The 9,697-nt window shown below is 35.4% G+C and overlaps 1 long non-coding RNA gene across 1 annotated transcript; it reads left to right on the plus strand.

The window, feature by feature from the left end:
• The first annotated feature begins 319 nt into the window (after positions 1-319).
• On the plus strand, positions 320-2,032 carry LOC311085278. The gene is made up of 4 exons (XR_014606772.1): positions 320-444; positions 595-918; positions 1,118-1,249; positions 1,470-2,032. It is a non-coding gene; the product is annotated as an uncharacterized lncRNA (long non-coding RNA).
• The last annotated feature ends 7,665 nt before the right edge of the window (positions 2,033-9,697 follow it).

The raw sequence follows: 9,697 nt of genomic DNA on the forward strand, positions 1-9,697 counted from the left end.
CTGATGAATAGTAAAACACAGCGGTTCACATCATTTTAACACACTTTTTTATAGAAAACTATGTTTACAGTCTTCATCTTATGTCAGACTCTTCACAATTTATTTTGATTTACATTAGAACAAAACCTACTAAATGCACCTTTAATGAAACACACGTCAAGTTAATGTGTTCAAGATCAAACAAGCTCAAATACCTCATGAAAACAGTGGTTATAAAAGCACAAAATATTTTTGTATTAATAAAGCGGGGATGGTAATAAGGGCATTAGATGTTGTGGTCAGAGTTTTAGACTTCCTCTGCTTGATGTGGAAGGTTTTTGTCTTCCTGTGTTTTCTTCAGAGCTGCAGTAGATTCATCTTAATGTTGTGTGGAGGGAAACAGAATCATTCTGAAGTGTTTTAATCTCGACAAGAACAACATGAAGATCATTCAGCTTCAGCTCTGTGAGTTTATATAACAATATATTTACATGCACTCTACAAACTTAAACTAAATTGTTTTATCATAAATCATACATTGTTTTATATTTCACGGTTTTAATTGGGTAATACTGAATTGAAATGCATGTTTATTTATTTATTTATATCTTATAGATGTATTCATCTGTTGTCGAGCTGCAGTCTCAGATCAACTCACTGATTTGGGATCAAATGTGACCATAAACTGTGATCTTGATGAAGATGAGGTTTATTGGATTTTACTGAAAACACCAGATCCTCCAACAGTGATTCTACGGTCATTCTCAAAACCAAAGTCACCTTTTTACCATAATACAACATTCAGAAAGAAATATTCAGTGCAGTTTAAACACCGTCTGGTTATTAATAATGTGACTGCTGATGAATTAGGAGTTTATTACTGTATGAACACACGCACACCTCCAAAACTCAGCAACATCACCAGACTGCACTTCACCGGTGAGTTCATTTACTCCTCTATTGATCAAAACATATTGATGATTAGTGTGAATAATTACATTTGTTATGCACTACTTCAGGATTTTTTACACACTCATGAACAACATAATTTTGCACACACAGAGATGAATATATTAAAACAGATTTAAATATTAAAGTCAGTCAGTTATTATTGTAACTCTGAACACTTTCTTTACAGAATCAACTCAACTAACTGAGTGTCACAATCATACAGTGGTGGAGTTTATTGATCAGAATCAGACACAATGGCAGATTATTATTATCATCATATCTGGACTGATGAATGGGCTTCTGCTCATTTTGCTGATCGGTGAGAGATTCTTTAATTAAATACATAATAAGCAAATTAAATATTCTGTAGTCTTAAAATATCAATATGACGCTCTTCTCAGGCATGTGAAGGGTTTCATTATTTTATTTTTTTTGGACTATTTTGGTTTTTAGGTGTCTTCAGTATATATTGACCATTTAAAACAGAATGATCTACCCTTGAGTAAATATTAAATCTGAATGCCTTGTCTCATTTTTAGTTTTTGCTGTTGGAAAAACAGAACGGTTGGAAAAATATGATCCTGATCTACTTCAGACACGAGTTATATATCAGCCTCATGACCCAGACCGACTAACATCACAATAAAGTCAAATATGTGAAACCATCATTAATAGTTTTAGTAAAATTCATTACTGTTAGTTTCAATAATTGTTTAGAATTCTTGCTGAGCTGTTATTCGAAGAAATCATAGAGCCTTTTGTTTAGATTAATGTTAATATTAATAAAAAGCTGAATGTTAATATTGTTTTCTTTGTTGCTCTTTCAGTTCACTGACGTGGATGATATTAAGCAAGCGTCAGAATCTGTGTTTGATTATATAACATGTTCTTAAAATATCATGTGCTTAATATACTCAGTGTCAAGAATAAATATTTTTACATTGTAGATCAGATGCTGGAGACTGGTGCTAATCACATTTTTTACTAAAATAAAAATGATTTAGAAATATATTACATTCCTTTTTGACTCCAAAAAAGCTTTTGAACATTTCTACCATTATTGGTTTGGAAAAAGACTCATTAAACATGGTCCTTTAGTTATTAATACATATTAAAGTGTAGTTATTGCGCTAGTTCAGATTGCATTTGCATTTAGCTTGTAAAAAGTTTTTGTATTTAACCATAATTTAGTGTGTTTTTTGGCCAGATGCATTTCCACTTGAGCTTGACAAAGTACAATTACAAACCTTTTCTGTCCTGGGTTTCTCAGCATGGCTAACTAGTAGTAGATTACTAAGACTAAAGCCCAATTATTATTATTATTATTATTATTATTATTATGCATTTTGTCAAAAGTGTAATATTTTCTTAGAATATTTATTTTTTTGTAATCTAAAAATAATCTCATGAATTAGAAAATTTAAGAATCTGATATATAACATGTAATATATACATTTTATTTTACACTTATATGTTATATAGTATATGTATATATGTATATATGTTATATTGATATATTTGTTTTATATATATATATCATTGTATTCAGCGCACAAAAAAGGCCCGCCGGCTGCAGTGGAAAAACTCGCTGAGGTTCTAAACCAAAACCAGAAATATGTTCCACTGGTTGTTTCTCTCACCTTTGTCTAGAGTGGATGTTTAACTGAACCAAGTGTCAATACCTTTATATGTTTATCTCAATTCTCACAGTTTTCTTAACCTCAAATGGAAACAGCAGCATTGCCGTACACGTACATTGTATCGCTTCTGTACTTCATACTATCTAGATCTACACATTTCACATCAGAGCATTAGACATCATGTAAAGCACCTTCACACTTGATAAGTTTATATTGCTGTGAATGTTCAACAGTTAAAGCAGCTTCACATGAATCTAGGGTCATTCTCAGAGGCTTCAGTTCACACAGAGGAAGAGCTCGTGACTGAGCTTTTCCTTTTCAGTTTAAAAGAAAGCTTATGATTTGCATTAAGTGCCTGAATGGCTTTGATGAAAAAAGGACCAACACCAAATTTAATATAAAATATAAATTTCAACATCATATTCTGTAGATGAGATAATAGATTTGAGACTTCATTGAGTCAGACATATTATAACTAGATCCCACCCTATTCGCTTCAATTATTGCAGATATGATCTTGTGCACACTGTATGAGTGCACAAACGATTAATTTGACTGATGTGTAATTAGGAGGGCTTGAGGGGGAGTAAATCATGTACTAATTTTCATTTTTGGGTAAACTATCCCTTTAAGATTAGGTAGTGAACTATTGTTTAAATCGCTTTAAAACTCACTATCAGTATAATTTACATAAAACTCAATAATGCTGATTCACACTGATAGCCTGCAGTGCAGCGTCAAACACAATTGTTGTAATGGTACTTAAAGAAAAGCGACACTAACTAAAGAACCACTGAATGCACCTTCAATCTATTAATAACATTAAAAAAAATTCCCTGTTGTTTAAATAAAGTAAAATAAACAAACCAGGCCAAATGCAAAAATGAGCACGGAAACAACAGCAGGCCTTCAGGCCCACGTGTTTGTCTGAAGACTGTTTCATTCAGAAATCATTTAACATACCTGTTCATCACGATGCCTTATATTATTAATATATAACACATTAATATGGAATTAGGGAGAAATACTGCTTTTTTAAACAGAAATTATTGTAAACATTTCCGCACGGATGTGTTCTATAGATGTCATCAGATGCACAGTAAGTGACGTCAACAGTAACTAGGTGAAATAATCAGACATGCGCAGCCGGTGTATTTATTAATCTCAAATTTACTTCAACATATTCAAGACTCCGGTGTCAAAAGTTGACTTTTGTCATCTGAGAATGCTGAAGTAGACTTTAAAGGAACACGCCGACTTTTTGGGACTTTAGCTTATTCACCGTATCTCCCAGGGTTAGATAAGTCCATACATACCCTTCTCATCTCTGTGCGTGCCGTAACTCTGTCTGACGCACTCACCGCTAGCCTAGCTTAGCACAAAGACTGGAGGTAAACGGCTCCAGCTAGCATTCTGCTCCCAATAAGTGACAAAATAACTAATCTTAAAGAGATGGTAATCAAGGGATGTAGACAGGAGAAGGAGAAGGAGAAGGAGAAGGAGGTAGTGATGTGACATTTGAACCGAGGTGTCGGAGCTTGTGTCGAGAAAAATTGGGCGTGCCAGATGAAGCCGCGATTCGAGGCTTGTGTTGTTAACGTGAAAATCACGTGACTAATGACAAACGAGGCCTCGGTTTGTGTGGAGACGTCATCGGTTCGGTCTGAGTGTCGCTTCCGGATAAAGGGGGTTCGAAACTCACGTACCTTGTGGGTGTTGTCAGGAGTAGTAGAAGCAGTGTCAGAGAGTCAGAGAGTTAGAGAACTCCCATTGTCATTGTCGTTATTGTGTCATATATGTGTTAGGGCTGTATATTATTACATTATATCAGGTTAGAATAGTTTCAGTATATTGTTATTGTTAATTATAGTAGGCCTAGCTATATTATAGTCTTGTTATATTAATTAGATAAGATTATTTGGATTGCTTTGGATTTTTGGATCTGGACTGGACTGCTTTTTGATTTGGATTGCCCTTTTTGATTTGTTTGCTTTTTGTGACCTCTTCCTTTTTCCTGATAATGGAGCCAGCAAGAAAGAGGAAATACTCCCCTGTCTGGGCTCAACAGAAGCATCAGTGTCCTCATTTATACCAGCTGGCACTGGCATATGTTCCCCTGCATCCTCTGTGGCTGGAGAGGTTTTGTCCAAGAAGAGGAATCGTCTAAACCCCAACACACTTGAAAAAAGTCCCCAGTCCCATAAGCACAACACTGCACTAAAACTAGTAACAGTTCACTGCACAAAACCCCCCAGAAACAATTCTTAACTTTTCCCACCCCAGACTATTCTGTTGCAGTTTACTTTATTACACTCCCTCCACCATAATCACTGCACTCAACACAGTGTCACTTTTGCTGTTCATACTGTCATTTTATGAATAATTCATTAATTGTGTGTGTGACAGACAGTTGTCTCTGCACAAGTAAATTCAGACAGAGAAAGATACATATTTTATTTTATACCCAGGCAATGGACAAATGTCTGCTCAGGTCATTGGTTCAAAATTAATTCATTTGTCTGCTATTTCTTTGCACAGTAGCTAGGTGTCACTAGTGAGCAATGCTGAATGAAGCTTCGAGTAACGAACCCAGGGCTCTTAAGTGTCACGCATTGACAGTCACTCATTTCGGTCTTTTGTCACGCACTCAAGCCACACATTGTATTTCTCACGCAGAAAAACTATTTATAATATATTTAATATGTCGCAGCGCCCAAAATTTCTCTGGCCGCGCCGCTCTCACTATGAAACCAGCAGGAATCAAGCGCATCTGCCTTGAAATTCTTAGTCGAGCCTGCCACTTATCAGCCAATCAAAAAAAGAAAGGGGCTACACAATAGCCAATCAGAAAATAGCACTATTGTATCTGGGTAAGATTTAACGCAACAACCAATGAAAAAAAGCATATCCTGGAATTGTTCAAGTGATTCTGCTACAACGTCTTCCGAAGTTTCGTTCACAGAGGAAACCATTTCGAGCTCCGAGCATCACTTTGAGCACAGAGTAAGTCATGACCTCCTGTTTTAATGTTACAACAAATACACAACTTGTTTGACACAAACAATGACAACTTGACTGCTGTTAGAGAATGTTTCCCAGATAATCAGCATCAGTTTTTCATGAGTGTCTGTAACTTAGCCAACAGTTTTACAGCCTGTTCACTGACAACACCTGCTCAGAACAAGTAGTCTAGGCCTAGTCATATTTTCGTTATCACACGATGACTGACATATTGTCACATTATAAACATCTCTCTCTCCAAATAGGCTTAATCATTTTATTAGCACTAAATAAATTAAAGTGTATTGCATAGTTGATGTTATAGGTCACTTTTAAAATCATGTCATATTTTATAATTATATCCTGGCCATGGATGCATTAATCATTGCATCAGTCTTTCAAAGATGTCAGGTAAAAAGTAATTAAGCATCCTCTCATTTGCCCTGAGAGGAAAGTCCCCTAAAAAGGGCAGGTTAGAGGATGCTGACACAGAGAAGGGTAGGCCCAATAGAGGAGACAGAGGAATAGACAGTGCAGGTGGAAGGCAACAAGTCCAAAAAGGCAACAAACACTTACAATAAACAACACCAGTCAAAATCTCTCGAAGAAGGAGTTTTTAATAATCTACATATAATCCAGATAGTGACTGGCAGAAAAACACAAATGATACATCAACAATACCCCGACAAACAGAGAATGAAACACAAGAACATATATCTGGTGCTGAGGTGATGAGGTGATTGAAGACAGCTGTCTGTGACTGAAGATGTGTGCAGGTGGTGGACCAGGAAGGATTCTGGGTAATGTAGTCCTGAAGGTGACCAAGTCAAGTCATGTTTATTTATATAGCGCTCAAAGCAGCTGTACAGTGATAACAGGAAAATGATGCATTTCGACTGTTGTTCAGTTAAAGTCAGATCAGTGTTGATTCAGATCCGTTGTGAAGATCATCTATTATTTCATTAGTTAAATGATTAAATTAGTTAATTTCATCTATAAAGCAGTTTTGCAAAAATCAATAAATCACTTTACAGGAAGTGGAGAGGTAAATGTACCCAGCTGTCAGTGAGCATAGCCCTTCTGCACAGGACTGCGAGGGGACTGACTAAATGAAATGCAGTAAAAATGAGTTGAGGCCCCAGCATTATTATTGAGTTTAATTAGTCTCATGTGTGGTTTACGTGCGGAAGACACAGCAGTTATATTGCAAATTATCATGATTATGGTTAAATAAGATAAAATACACATATAATATAACCTAATTACATTTATTTTCATATTAAACATTTATCACTCTCAGCACTTCCAAACATGAAGAGTTGTATTCATTAAATTAATAATACATTTATATATAAATACACATGGATGTATTTACACATGTATATTAAATGAAAATATGGTAATTTAAATTGTATTTATTTACAGAAGCTTTTATTATGTCATCATATTTACTATATGCATATCTGCATACAAGCCTATTCTACATTTTAACAGGTTAAAAATGACGAGGTGCAAAATGTCAAATGTCAAAAAATAAAACACATGGATGAAAGAATCGTTAATAATAAGATCAATAAGATACATTTTTAAAATAGTTTAATTTCTATTGAATGCACAACAGTAAAGTAGACATTTCAGTTCTCTACTGTCCTCTAGAGGCTGAAAACTGTAACTCTCCACTCGATCCACACACTGGAGATCTCTGCTCTCACCACTGGATGGCAGCTGTTACTGACTGACTCTCTCTGTGTTTCATGTGTTTGTTTGCTGTAAACGACGTCAAGATAATTTTTCATGAACAATTGAGTTCATTACTAAAAACAAGCCAGAGTTGACAGAGAACATTTATAGATAGTGAGCATTATGAGACTGAAACTGATCTAAGACATGTAGCGTTTGCAAAGCAACTCTGTAACTGTGAGTTTGTTCAACAGACTTTATGAGACAGGCCTCCTGAGTCACTCCACAGAATCAACCTTGAAGATGTTTGTTTGCAGCCACAGATCTAGAATCAGGTGTTTTAGTGAATGTTTCTCTGCAGCCAGTCGTTTCACTGACTCTTGTGTACTTTAGCAGGTCCGTAGCCAGCCTATTGAAAGAGGGGGTTCTTTTTTTCAAAAAGTGGACCTTTTTGCAGTTTTTCTTTTTGTATTTAATTATGAGGTTCAAATACTTCATTTTGGTGACCTTTTATGCACTAATTTGTGCTGGATTAGCTTGTCTGCTGGTATCTTAACGAGCACGCTTTTTGATGCACCTAAAATATTTACTGCATTGTTGTCAAATTGCTTCCTCATGTAACACCTTTGTCAGTCCATACACAGTTCATAAGTTTAAAGACCACACTAACAACAGAATAGATTTAATGAACTTTACTGAAATATTAATAATAATTCTTCTCATCATCATTTCTTGACTCTCTGTCAATGCCTCTTTGCTTGTTGCTGTATTTGTCTTGACACAGTTTATGGATTTAGTACACTGGTCAGTTCCAATCATATTGCACAGCCAATATCACTGAATATCCCACTATGTTTTATTATTATAATTACGCTACGTTTATATGGCTATTATATTGTAGACTATTGAGTGGATAAAATATAGAAATCCTTTTAATAAAAATAAAAAAAATATAAAAAAATAATAATAATATATATATATATATATATATATATATATATATATATATTATTATTATTATTTTATTATTATTTTTTTTTAATTATTATTATATATATATATATATATATATATATATATATATATATATATATATATATATATATATAACCCCAGGGGCGGAGCCAGACGATGTAAACATTCGGGGCTCTGCCCAAACCTAGGGGGGACCGGGGGCATACTCCCCCGGGGAGATTTTTTTCCCATTTACAACAGCTAAATGCACTATTTTTCAGGCTGTTTAAGATAATAGAATGCCTAAAAATCTATACACTATCTGGGAAAATGATGATAGTTACTCAGTAAAAAAAATTAAAATTAAAAATTAAAAAAAATAACCCAGTAGAGCCTACAACCTATTTTGTATTTAATTGTTCTCCAGCTGTAGTGAATCCAAAACACCAAAAATGTTAAGGATGACTCATTTTCACCCCTGGCAATTAAAAAGAGGCAACCATTATCTGACTATTTTTAAGTTAGCCTACATAGGTAAAATTGGAATTTAATGTAAACATCATTACATCATATCATTACATTGTCCGCGGTTCGTCTGACGCTGCTTCTGAATCTCTCTCCGGCCGGTGAGGTTTACTGTTAGTGTTCCGTATAAAAAACTTTGATATGTCCATATTAACTTCAGCCGGTTAGCCAGTGGCTCGCTACGACGCCGGTGAAACACACAACAGCCCGCCAGCCCCTGATGATAACGACGTTCGTTAGTTTTTATGGCAGTTGGCAAACAAGCTGAGTGATGCGCGATGCACCGTCCGCCACCACGCACGGTAATGGAGCTTGTGTTTCATTTTTTGCCGCTCCAGTCAGAAAGACTGAGAGGAAATTAAACAAAGTTGAAGTTATTTTAAAAAACCTAAAAGATTCGGGGCTTTTGACAAAACATTCGGGGCTTAAGCCCAATTAGCGAGAATTCCCCCCGCCCTCATTCAGAGGCGATGCTTCTTCACCGTTGCTTTGAAAAGTGCATTGCTTACTCTCTCTGAACTGCACGCGCGGCACACACACACGTTCAGCTACAATAATCATATTAATTTGAAATAGCAACCCAGAATATTTGTCACAAGCATTGATTAAAACAATGATGAAAATAATCACATGAAAAAAAAGAAAAGAAAAAAAAACGACTTAAATTCTGGACCTTTGGCAGTGAGGGGGGGTTCGTTCGAACCACCCGAACCCCCCCTGCCTACGGGCTTGTTTAGTTACTGAGACCACGATTGTGTTAAACACTGCACTGGATCAGCTCGTCTCTTGAGTTTTATCTGAACTACACTGAAATAGTGTGTTTTAAAGAACAGTCTACACAAGAATTAATTTCCTTATTTGTAAGAAGTAATTTGGGCTTCACATCACCCAACAACAATACTAAGGTATACAGAGGCGGCAACCAATAAAGTGTTGCAGAGATTACATATTTTTGTAATCCTGATGTT

This window comes from Abramis brama (genome assembly GCF_963993115.1).
Source record: "Abramis brama genome assembly, chromosome: 6".
NCBI classification, from domain to species: domain Eukaryota; kingdom Metazoa; phylum Chordata; class Actinopteri; order Cypriniformes; family Leuciscidae; genus Abramis; species Abramis brama.